The sequence below is a fragment of the Orycteropus afer genome, unplaced genomic scaffold (assembly GCF_000298275.1).
Source record: "Orycteropus afer afer isolate SDZICR_OR568_19922 unplaced genomic scaffold, OryAfe1.0 scaffold00198, whole genome shotgun sequence".
Classification (NCBI taxonomy): domain Eukaryota; kingdom Metazoa; phylum Chordata; class Mammalia; order Tubulidentata; family Orycteropodidae; genus Orycteropus; species Orycteropus afer.
In genome coordinates this window covers 6388489-6400718 of record NW_006921785.1, presented here as the reverse complement: position 1 = coordinate 6400718, position 12230 = coordinate 6388489, and the positions used below count along the sequence as shown (strand labels likewise).

At 43.6% G+C, this 12230-nt stretch overlaps 1 pseudogene; it reads right to left on the bottom strand.

Annotated features, from left to right (window-relative positions):
* Positions 1–3672: 3672 nt before the first annotated feature.
* LOC103203059 lies at positions 3673–5865 on the bottom strand (annotated as a pseudogene).
* Between the last annotated feature and the right edge of the window lie 6365 nt (positions 5866–12230).

Genomic DNA, 12230 nt, shown 5'->3' with positions numbered 1-12230 from the left:
AAGATTGTATTTGTTTGGCTTTACTTTTGGATCTGGAGTCCATGGGCAGCTAAGCTAAATGTTGGCTGTTGGAATTCACCCAGAGGCTCCAAGGAAGAAAGGCCTGGCAATCTACTTTGAAAAAAATCAGTAACTGAAAACCATGTGGAGCAATTCCACTCTGATACACACAGGGTTACTATGAGCTGGAGTTGACTCAATGGCAACTGGTTTAGTAATAGATATACGGTGAAACCTGTGAGCTGGAACTCCATGGAACTGGCTTGTTTTTCTGGGTTTCATGAGTTTTTTGCCTTAGATTGTGGCCCTCTTACCACTTTTCCGTCACTCTCTATTTGTGGGTAACATGTGAGTTTTCTTCTGTTATGCTTCTCTAGTACTGCTCTAATAGACATACCACAAATGGGTGGGTTGAACAAATGGATTTATTCTTACGGTTTAGGAGGCTGGAAGCCCAAGTTCAAAATGCCAGCTTTAGGGGCTGGGTCAAAGCCCCTCAACCTTGGGCTTCTGCTCTGCCTCTTGCTTCTGGCCCACTGGAGCTGGAGGCTTCTCTCTCTCTCTTTTTTTTTTTTTTTATTGTGATTTGGGTGAAAATTTACAGAGCAAATTCACTTTCCATAAGCAGTTCACATATACTTTGTCTCATGACATTGACCACAATTTACCACAATGCAACAGCTCCCCTCCCACTTCCCCCTGATAGTTACCTCTTCCCTGTGTCTAGCCTGGAGGCTTTTCTTAACTCAGACAGCTGCTGGCTTCTGAGGCTGACAAATCCAAGGTCGACAAGCAGAATGGCACAGTTCCAAGATTATCAAGCAATATGGCAGGCCACTAATTCAAGTTCATTAACTGTCCCAAGATTGGCAGACAACATGGCAGGCCACTGAGATGAAGACTCAGCTACATGTAGGGTCTAAGCGTGCCCAAAAAATCTCAGAGACCTTTGTCAAAGCTTCTCCTTTTATACTGGAAGCAGACCACATCCCTAATGCAGCTATTCAGCTGTTCCAGTGGATTCCACCATGGAGTTGATTCCCAGTCTCATCATGGCAAATACTACATCCAGCTGCCCAGCCACTCAACCAGGCCCAGCCAAGTTAACACACAACTTAACTACCACACCTTTTCTGACAGATTTCCACCTTACGCAGGTTCTGGCTTTCACAACTTTTACTGTACATGGTTTAAAAAAACTAGATAGTAACAAATAGTATGTAATTAAAAATAAATCTCCTTCACTGCTCCCAGTTTCTCAGCCCCTGCTGAGAAAGCACCACAACTAACCAGTTTCTTGGTTTTTCTCTCTAAGATAGTCTATAGATACCAAACCACATAAACCCTCTAGAGATGATGAGAGCATTTGAAGTCCTTGAGTGGTACAAATGGTTAACATGCTAGCTGGTAACCGAAAGGTTGGCAGTTCAAGTGCATCCAGATGTCTCAGAAGAAAGTCCTGATAATCTACTTTCAGAACATCAGCCACAGAAAACCCTATGGAGCACAGTTCTACTCTGACATGCATGGGTTCACCATGAAGTGGAATTCACTCAGTGGTTTGGATTCTTTCTCTCGCTCTCTCTCTCTCTCTTTTTTTCTTTTTTAGCTTTGGAAGCACCTCTCACCTTCAACTGCACTGTTCGTTCACAGGAGAGTTTTCAAATAGCTATGAGACAATATCCTTCTGCTGCTTCCTGACTTGTTGGATGAACACTGAAGCTACTGGTGATGTGTTGAGTGAAACCCACGAGATGCTGCATGGGTACTGGCACTTGAGAATGACTCACAGAGGAAGTCCAGGCCTGCCTGGGGAGGGGAAGAGCTGCATGGAGGGACTGTTGGATCTTGGGTCGTGCCAGACAACACAGATTGGATGAGGCCCACAGGGATCTGTGTCATTTTGGGAGTGATCTGAAAAGTGCCAAGCACAGGCAAAACTGCCAGGTGGAACACTCCTTGCAAATCTTTTCCTTTTGCCGTTTTCTTGAAAGAAATCTCTTCTGAATTCTATCTGCAGCTTTAATTAGGCTCCAGCCAGATTTCCTTTAAAAAGAGGACACACAATTGAGTTATTGAATTATCAAGCTAGTGGCAACATCAACATCATCATTATCAAAATATATTCCAGGTGTTTGGCTGAGCAGATCACTGCACAAGGCAATTTAAATGAATAAACACACTTCTCATCCTTGGGAATTTAGCTGAGAAGCAAAAATCAAAACTAAACTAATGTGGATAAAAATGTAAAAGGATATGCAGACGTGTCCCACGTGCTCAAAATCTGAGCATACATCATCATTAAGTAATAAAAGGTGCCAGTCTCTAAGCCTTACTCACACCTGTACCCATCTGATCACATGCTGAGAGTCATTAATCAGTGTCAGCAGAAAGAGGAAGGGACATTTCAAATTCTTTTTGTGTACAAGTGATCTAGACTGAGATCCAATGAGAGCAAAAACGATTTTTATGTTTATTTTTGAATCCTCATGGTCCAGCACAGGATCAGGCACTTAGGCTATAGTTTGATTGAATAACTATTATTTAATTGTTATTATAATCTCTGTTGTGAATGCCTCTGTATCACCTCCTACCTATCCCACCAGAAGAGGCCTCCATAGGCCGATGTTGGGGAACAGTTTTATAGTGAGGACAGCTGCTCATAGACAGACATTTTCAACTTAACCAATTTTGTGGGGGGTATTCCAGTTCTGGAAGCTATTTTTCCCCAGAATTCCATATGGAGGAACAATTGTTTAAGAGCATTCTTTGAAAGAGATGACCATTGCCAGTATAATGAAACACATGCCATGGAAAACTAAAATGTAGCATTCTAATCAGATGATTAAACGTATGTAGAGGACAGAATGGGTTATGTCATTTCTTTTTAAACCGCCCCCTCACAGAGCCCTAGTGACACAATATTTAAGTGCTTGGCTGCTAACTGAAAGGTTGGTAGTTCGAACCCACCAGCTGCTCTGTGGGAGACAAGACCTGGCAACCTGCTCCCATAAAGATTTCAGTCCAGGAAACCTTGTGGGGCAGTTCTGCTCTGTCGTATAGGATGACTGTCTTAGTTCTCTAGTGCTGCTATAACAGAAATACCACAAATGGATGGCTTTAACAAACAGAAATTTATTCTGTTATAGTTTAGGAGGCTAGAAATCTGAATGCAGAGAGACAGCTCTAGGGAAAGGCTTTTTCCTCTCTGTTGACTCTAGAGGGAGGTCCTTTTCTCCTTTCAACATCTGTGGGCCCGGTGTTCCTTAGAGATCTCCGTGTGTCTTGGCACCGATCTTCCCCTGGATTTAGGGGATTCTCAGTGCAGAGACTCTGGATCCAAAGGACCTACTCTGCTTCTGGCTCTTCCTTTTTGGAGTAATGAGGTCCTGGATTGTCTTTCTTTATGCTTATCTTCCCTTTTCTCATGTCCTCTTGACTTGGAACGTTTTGTGTGGCACTTGGCCCTGTGTGCTCTTTCTTCACTAGATGTCTATGAATAGCCTTGATTCCTGTGATGCTTGAGGTCATTTTCAGAGGACTCTGTGCCTTTTTCCCTTTTACAGTTCATTTTCTTATTTTCTTCAATTCCATCATCTTCCTGCTCTTTTCTTCCTCCAAAGTAATCATTTATTTTTTTTAAAAAAAGCATTTGTCACTATGAAGGAAAATTCAGGATTCACTCTCATCAATGTCCTTATCTGGATCTTGCTCAACAGCTTCTTTTCCTGTTGCTGTTTCTTCCATAGTTTGGCCAAAGCCAGGAGCATGAGGTTGTGTTGGTTGGCAGCATCTTCTGGAAAGATGTAGTCATAGTATTCTTTCCAGCCTGCCTTAGACTCATCAGAGGCCTGGACCTTTCTTCTCTTCTTGACTTTCTCAGGCGTGAGTTTGTCCACTGTCTCCTTATCAGATAGAATTCCAAATTCATCTTCAAAGCTTTGCCAAGACTCTAGCAATATAAGTCTCTCTTCCTTTTCTTCACAGTTTTGCATGGTTTTGTTAGCCTCTATATATTTGTCTGCATTTAGCCTAATTTCACTCTGAAGGCGACTCAAACTGAATAAAACTCATCCATACCTTGACCTCTTGTGTCTATTGAAGCAATTGTCAGTAAAGATTTTGTGTTCTTTCAGTTTCTTCCTGCTCAATTTAAAAATCAATATATGATTTCCAAAGCACCTCTGGCATGCCCAGGCAAGGCTGGCTGATGGCCAGCTCACAGATGTCCCAGGCTCACTTGAAGTCACCAAATATCATCTCTAATTCTGCAAATGTAATCCAACAGGTACGATTTTTAGGTTCAAATGCCAGGAACTTTTTTAAAACTTCTGGCATCTTAAATTCTTGAAGCTGTAACTCTAATTCTACACAGCCCTTAAATAACTTTTTCTTTGGACATTTTCCTATGGAAGTTCCCAAAGCTCTTCAGGCAAATGGTTAATTTTTCTCTCCTATTTCAAACTGTGCACATAGCAATCACATTTTGGCAAATGTGAATTTTTGTGAGGATATAGTTCCAAAAAGGCTTTATACACTGTTCTTGTCCTCTCAGGATCCTTTGCTTCCCACTCTCCATGGAGTGCATAATTCACCCAAAGATAGATAGCACTTCCAGTACCTCTTTTCCTGAATGAGTGGCATGTTGGCAATGGCTCTTTCATAGACTTCTCCCATGGTTTCTACTTTGCACCACTTTCCACCAAGCAGAAATATTCAAACCATGCATCATAATTGTGTGGATTACCATCACTTCTTCTACATGCTGCAATCTTCACTTGCTCATGATGATATCTTCAATATTCTATCACCAAACTTCTCAAAGATGGTATAATTTTTAAAGAGTTCTTAGGCCTCTTGTTTTGAAATTCTGTCCAGGGCATTCACATACCCTTTCAAATTCTTTTTAACTTTCTTCAGATTTGGCAAAGGCAGAATATAGATGTTCCTTCATATGTTTATCTCCAAAGAATTTGACAGCTCTCTCATATACTTTTTGTGCACGGGCAAAATAACCGCGCTTTTCTTCAGAGTGGGCATACCTCATCCAGTTCTTGGCATTAAGGTGTGCAAGGACAAATTGTTTGTAGGTGGTGAGGGCCCCATCAACCTCTTTGTACCTAAGCTCAGAGTCAATGTAGGAGTACCAGGCTTACTCTTCAGGCTGTCACTCCATCCAGCATTCAAACCCCTGCCCAATGCCAGCAAGGTTTCTCGATATTTCCTCCACATATGTGTATTTTACAAGAACTGGTTGACTTGTGGGAGAGTTGTTAGGCCCAGTCCCAGATATTTTGGGCATGGCTGACCTGGTGATTCTTCATTTCCATTGCTGTGTATTTCAGCCTGAGTATAAGGTATTTGACTGCTAACCAGCAGGTTGGCAGTTCTAATAAATCAGCCACTCCACAGAAGGAAGATGGGGCAATCAACTTTCAACTTTCATAGAGATTTACCACCTCAGAAAACTAATGGGGGTTGCTATGAGTCAGAATCAACTCGATGGCAGTGGGTTTGGTTTATAATATTTCAACAGTCCACATCTAAAGCATATTCATATATGGACCAAGCCCTTTGAATCTCCTTTATATTCTCTTCCCACCGTGTGTATTTTATCCAGTTACTAATCATAGTCCTGATTTTTCTTATATTATCTTCAAAAGTCTTCCTTCTCCTTAGTTTGTAATCACTTAACTCTTCATCTGTGATCCTCTGTTCAGGTGGAGGTGGAAGAAGCTCAAGTTCTTTTTCTTTAGCTTATCTCAGGACCTACTCAGCAGTTCTCTGTATCTCAGCTGGGACTTTGTTTTTCACCCTGGCTATTTTGGAAGTCTGCTTTCTGGCTGCTGTGTAGACCACCATATCTGCAGCAGCAGGCCTTGGGCAACCCCTGAAACCTAGAAATTGCGGAGGCTGTCAAGTCCCAAACCGTGGGTCAGGCATTTGGCTGGAGGCTTCTCCTGCCTCACGTGGTTGCAGCAGCTGACGAACCCAAAATTGGCAGGTCAAACAGGGGCTGCCAGCTCATGAAGCTGTGGGAGCTGACCAATCATAAAACTGGCAGGCAGCAGCATCTGGCTCATGTCCCAAGAACCGGAAGTCGGATGATGACCAGTCAGATGCAGGAGCCAGATTGAGGGAGCAAGCTTTGCCAGAATGATCATATATATTGGATGCAAGCCACACACCCAAGGAAATTCCTCTTTCTTCTTACTAATTGGTTGATCATATGATGAAGGTGATTAAACCAAAACCAAACTCACTGTCCTCGAGTCGAATTTGACTCCTAGGCACACCTCCTTGGGTTTCCAAGGTGGTATCTCTAAAGAAGTGGATTGCCCAATCTTCCTTCTGAGGCATGGCTGGTGGGTTTGAACTGTCAGCCTTCTGGTTAGCAGTCAGATGCCTTGGGCACTATGCCACCAGAGCTGTCATGAAGGTGATTACTCCTCATTTATCTCGTTATCTGACATTTTGCATCTACTATCTGATTATTTTGTGCATTAACAACACACACCAGGCAGTAACAAATTCTAAGGTGAGAGGCAAGAGTAATGTTGGCTATGATGGTTAAGGTTATGAGTCATCCTGGCTGGGCCATGATTCTCTGTGATTTGGCAGTTATAGAATGATATAGTCATCTTCCATTTTGTGGAATAACAATCTGGTCCTTGGACCTAACCATGCTATAAATGAGGAGTGGGTGTATTTACATAATGGAAAAGCACTCAGTCCAGATTCTGCCATACTACTGAGAATCACAACCTAATTAAGCTGACACATAACATTAACAATCACAGTGGATGTGAGTTGGAATCAACTTGACAGTCAACTACAGCAACAACCACCCCCACCCCATGAAGGTGGTTCAGTGGTAGAATTCTCACCTTCTATCCTGGACACTTGGAGTTTGATTCCTGGCCAATGCACCTCACGTGCAGCCACCAGATGTCTGTCATTGGAGGCATGTGTATTGCTATTATGTTAAACAGGTTTCAGTGGAACTTCCAGACTAAGATGAACTAGAAAGAAAGGCCTGGCTATCTAGTTCCTAAAATCAGCCAGTGAAAACTCTGTGGATCACAACAGTCTGATCTGCATTTGACCATGGGGATGGCTCAGGACTGAGCAGGATTTTGTTCCATTGTGCATAGCAGGGAGTTGGGAGCCCATTCAATAGCGGTTAACAACAACAAAAACACCCAACTCACTCTCCTTTCTTTTCCTGGGACCTGACAAACCAAAGCTAGGTTAACTCAGGGGAGAAGAGGAAGATTCTGTAAGCTTCTCAACACTTAAGAGTTATACCAACAGGAGGCCAGCCTGGCAGAGTGGAAAGTCAACTTGATTTGTAGACTCCAATGACCATCTTCTCCTATTGGTTCCCACCCCAGTCTCAGCCCTGACAGAGAAGAACCCGTGGAGACACAATCCCTGACAATCCATTTGGAATCTGACGACATGAGGCAGGACCTGGGAGTGTGAACAGTGGGGTAAGGAAGTCTAGAGTAGGGGGGCAGGATATGGGAGAAAGGACAAAGTTGGTAGGGTGGTCTTCAGGCCTAGCTCGAAGGACCTAGGGCTGAAGTGGGCCCAGGATTCCCCCACTAGAGTAGAGGAGAGCCAAGTGGACTCCCAACCTTCACAGCTTCTGACTGGTTTGAAAAACAAAACTCAATCCTGAAGGGCTGTCTTGAACATTCTTCTTGATAGTGCACGGTCTGGTTAAGAGGAAAGTTGTATAATAAACTAAACCACTCCCCACCCCCACTTTGGGGGGAGAAGTTCTGGGTTTGTTTTATAATGTTTTTTTTTTTTTTCCTTTCTCCCATGAAATAAAAGGAATCACACTATCATCAATTTTCTAAAGTTTGTGCCTAACTTTCTCCTACTTTTCCTGTGTCTGGTGGGGGCCAGCCATTTGCAAGAATCTCACTACACAAGCAGGATAGGGCCTTCTATATGGACGTGTCTGATGGGAACTGGCTGGATGGGGCCAGGTCAGAGAAATGCAAAGAATCCCAGGCCTCACCCCGGGAATTCCACTCCCATACACTCTCAGGCGAGCTGGAGGGGCTGGGCTGGAGTGTTCTCCCCTGAACATAGCAACTGGGCCTGACATACTCAGTGGAATCAAAATAACTAAAGTGACAGGGAGGAGGGTGCTGAATGGGAATGAAGGACTAAAATAGGTTTTGGGGGCTGTTCCAGCCTAGAGAGAGGAAACACGTGAGAAAAAAATACACTTGAGTGGCAGCCCAACAAATTCCAAGGACAGGTGAGGGTGGGGTGGGGAAACTTATTATAAACTGTTTCTTTTGCAAATCTGAGGTGAACCACTGGGAAGCTACTGGAGACCTGAAACCCCAGCAAACCTGGAAATGATGGCGGGCCAGGGTGGGTGGCACTTACATGACGTTAACTCCCTAGTGAGTAGCACTTTCGAGACACCTTCACAACCAACATCTCTCAGACTATGCTGACAGTCCTGGGAAGCAGGGTAATCATCACATCATGCCTATTTTACAGATGAGGAAACTGGAGACATGCAAGGACTTGTCCATAGCAGTGCTCCTCAAAGCAAGGTGGGACAACTGGTGGTCACAAGGTGATTTAGTGCAATACATAGGCGTGTGTTTGTTGTAACAGAGTCCTTGGGTAGTGTAAACACTTACTGCATTTGGCTGCTAACTGAAAAGCTGGTGATCAAGTCCTCCCAGTGGCACCTTGGAGGAGAGACCTGGCAATATACTTCTGGAAGATCAGTCATTGAACAGCCCAGTCGCACTCTGACACATATGCGGTTGTCCTGAGTTGGAACTAACTCGATGGCAACTGGAGGTGGTAATTTTAAAATATGCCTCAAAAATACAATTAACTTCAGGTCTGGAACTGAACTTACCCCTGTGGCTCGATTTTCAGTCAAACGACAGACAGGCCTATAAGATGAACAATCACCAGGGAGGTACACACTCCTTAGAACAACCAATCATATGAAATCAAAAAGGCAGCATTTGCCCAGGGATTAACCTAGAAGGCAGGAAGGGATAGGCAAGAAGGATGAATGAAAATGGTAAACGCAGGGAGGTAGTGGGAAGAGGACTGTTACAATGTGGGGTCGCAGTCAATGTCATGAATCAAAAGATATTTGAAGTGTTGAATAGAAAACCAATTTGCTCTGTAAATTTTCACCCAAATCACAATGAAAAGTTGAAAAAAAAAACCAAACAAACATCAAACCTATAATTTCAAGGATACTATTACTTAGGCGAGGAGCCCTGGAGGCACAATGTCTAAGCACTCACCTGCAAACCAAAAGGTTGGTAGTTCAAACCCACCAGCCACTCCATGGGAGAAAGATGTGGCAGTCTGCTTCTGTAAATACTTAAAACTTTGGAAACCCTATGGAAATCTTATGGGGTTGTTATGAGTCAGAATCGACTTGTCAGCAGGGGTTTTGGTATTACTTAGGAAGAGGCTAAGTTTTTTGTTTTTTGTCATTTTTTTTTTAGTTATTTATTTAATTTTTACTGTGATTTGGGTGAAAGTTTACAGAGCAAATTCATTTCCCATACAGCAGTTCATAAACATTTTGTTTCATGACATTGACTGCAATCCCCGCGCCCCCCCAATGTAACAGCTCTCTTCCCACTTCCTCCCCATAGTTACCTTTTCCCTATGTCCTTCCCTCCCCCAAGCACTCCCGCCCCCTGAGCTATCTCCCTGTGTAAACACTGCCCTTCTGTTCTCCCACAATTGATCCCTCTAAGGAGTGTATCTACGGGATGGATGTAAATGTTCACCCTATATGCCTGTCTATTGTTTAGCTGGACCACACAGGAGTGCATTCAGTTCAGCCCTGAAGGGTAACAAGGGTCCATAGTCTCAGGGGTCTCACCAGGCTCTATCAGACCAGCAAACCTGTTCCTTTTTTTTTTTTTTTTTTTTTTATGACTTTGAGTTTTGTTCCACTTTGTTCTCCCACTCTATCCAGGATCTCCTGCACTGATCCCCCTCTGAGTGGTTGACAGTGGTAGCCAGGCACCACCTAGTTCTGGTCTCATGGTCATGCAGACTGAGGATCACATGGTGCATCAGTCGCTTAGACTAATTGTTTCCATGCATCTTTGGTTTTCTTCATTTTTCTTTGCTCTGGATGAGAAGAGACCCATTGTTCCACCTAGATGGCTGCTTGTAAGCTTATAAGACCCTAGTCACTACTCACCAAAGTAGGATGTAGAACAATGTATTTGTGTAATATGCCAATTGAGCTTGATGTCCCCTGTGACCATGGTCCCAAGCCCACAGGTCCAACTATTCACTCCCTCCAGGTAGCTGGCTATGGCCAAGAAGTTACCACAAACTTGCCCCTTGTCAGCTCTACTATATACCTGGACATTCTTACAGTATATACAAATACATACGTAGAAACATTGTCTGCTAACCCTATACATGGTCATGGGCATCCCAACCCCACCCCCTGCCTAGACATACCTGATCAGTCAGCCTGTCTACCCATCTACCCGTAGATCAATGCTTGCCATCACTGACAATGCAGTACTGTACATATAAGAGTTTATCTTTGTTGTTTGTACTTCCCATGTACCTTTCTGTCTTCCTCTTCCTCAGTGCCACAGTGTTGATTGCTTATTTTTGGTACATTGGGAGGAGGCTAAGTTTTAAAAGTGAGTTCATTTAAATTTTGTTTAAATAAATATTACATATCGTAATCAATTTTCATTCTATAAATTTGAAGGTGAGTGACCACATACTGAATGATGATAGCAAAATATTTTATAACAAGCATTTTATATACATTAAATCATTTATTCTTACAGCAGCTCCGTGGGGTTGGTACAATTACTATCCTTATTTTACATAAGAGGTTTTGGGGAGGCAAGCCCTTATGTCTAGAGCTGGAAAGCACAGGATAAGGCCTACATCCAGGCCCCCAGACCCCAGCTCACTGTGTTCCCCCCGCCGGCCTCCCATGTGCAGAGGGTGTTCTGGAGACAATGCCTGCTGAGGCAGAGGGAAGACTTCCAATGCAGAGCTATAGGAGATGTGAGATTTTACAACAGCATTATTTCCTACTGCGAATGAGGACAAAGCAATGACAAGAGAGATGATTTCAATTCCAGCTCCAGAAGTGGTCTGTTTTCCTCTCTGGGCAACGGTTGGCATTGGACAGTTGATGTCAGGGCCTCGGGTGAAAACTTGGCTAGCTCCACTTCAGGCTGGCCTTCCTGCCTGCTTGCTAAAGTCTTCCAGATGATTTTGGCTGGATTTGAGAGGCTTTACCAGACAGGTTGTCTCTGAGTTAAAGGAGGGGAGGGGGATGTCTGGAAAAAGCCTGAATAGAGGAAAGAGAGATCTGAGTTCAGGTCACTACTGTAAAACTTCCTGCGACCAGCGTGGATGGCGAGAGGAAAGCAGACACTAATAGATGGATTATTTCTTTCTAATCAGCAGGTCCTAGGGAGCCCTCAGCTGAGAGCATAAAAAATAAACATGTTTCTTTCCACATAACAAAACTTACTGTCATCGAGTCGAGTCTGACTCATAGCGACCCCTCCTTGGGTTTCTGAGGCTGTATCTCTACGGAAATAAATTGCCCAGTCTTCCTTCCAAGGAGTGGCTGGTGGGCTTGAACCACCAGTTTACTGGTTAGCATTCAGATACCTTAGGCACCACGCCACCATAGCTCCCTTCTTTCAGCACATCCTCCAGTTAAGTACAATGTTTAAGAATCCCAAGTTCACCTCTCAATAGCTGGGTGGTCTTGCCCAAGGCATCTAACCTCTCTGGGCTTTCCAGCTTCTCCATCTGTAGAGTGGGGACAACAAAAGTGCTTCTTCCATAGTGTATTGTGAGGCTTAAACGAGATAGCCTTAGCCCAGCACAGGGTGCGTGTTAAGGGCTCAGTCATGGCAGCTATGACCATGACTACTATTGTCCCACATGACGGGGTGCAGGCTCACCACCTCGCTGAGGAGACCTGGCTCAGATTTGTAACTCCAGGCTGACTTGACAAAGCAAAGTAAAATTTTAGAAATTGTTGTTTTGATGTCCTTAATCTCCCCACTCACAAGATAATGAAAAAGGGGCACATTGGCAAACATACTTAGTGAGACATCTAAGACAAAGTTAAGAAATCAAAGTGGCCAGGAAAAGAAACCAAAGTTGAATTTATAGTCTCACCCTTGCAACTTAATCTAAGCTCTTAGGGA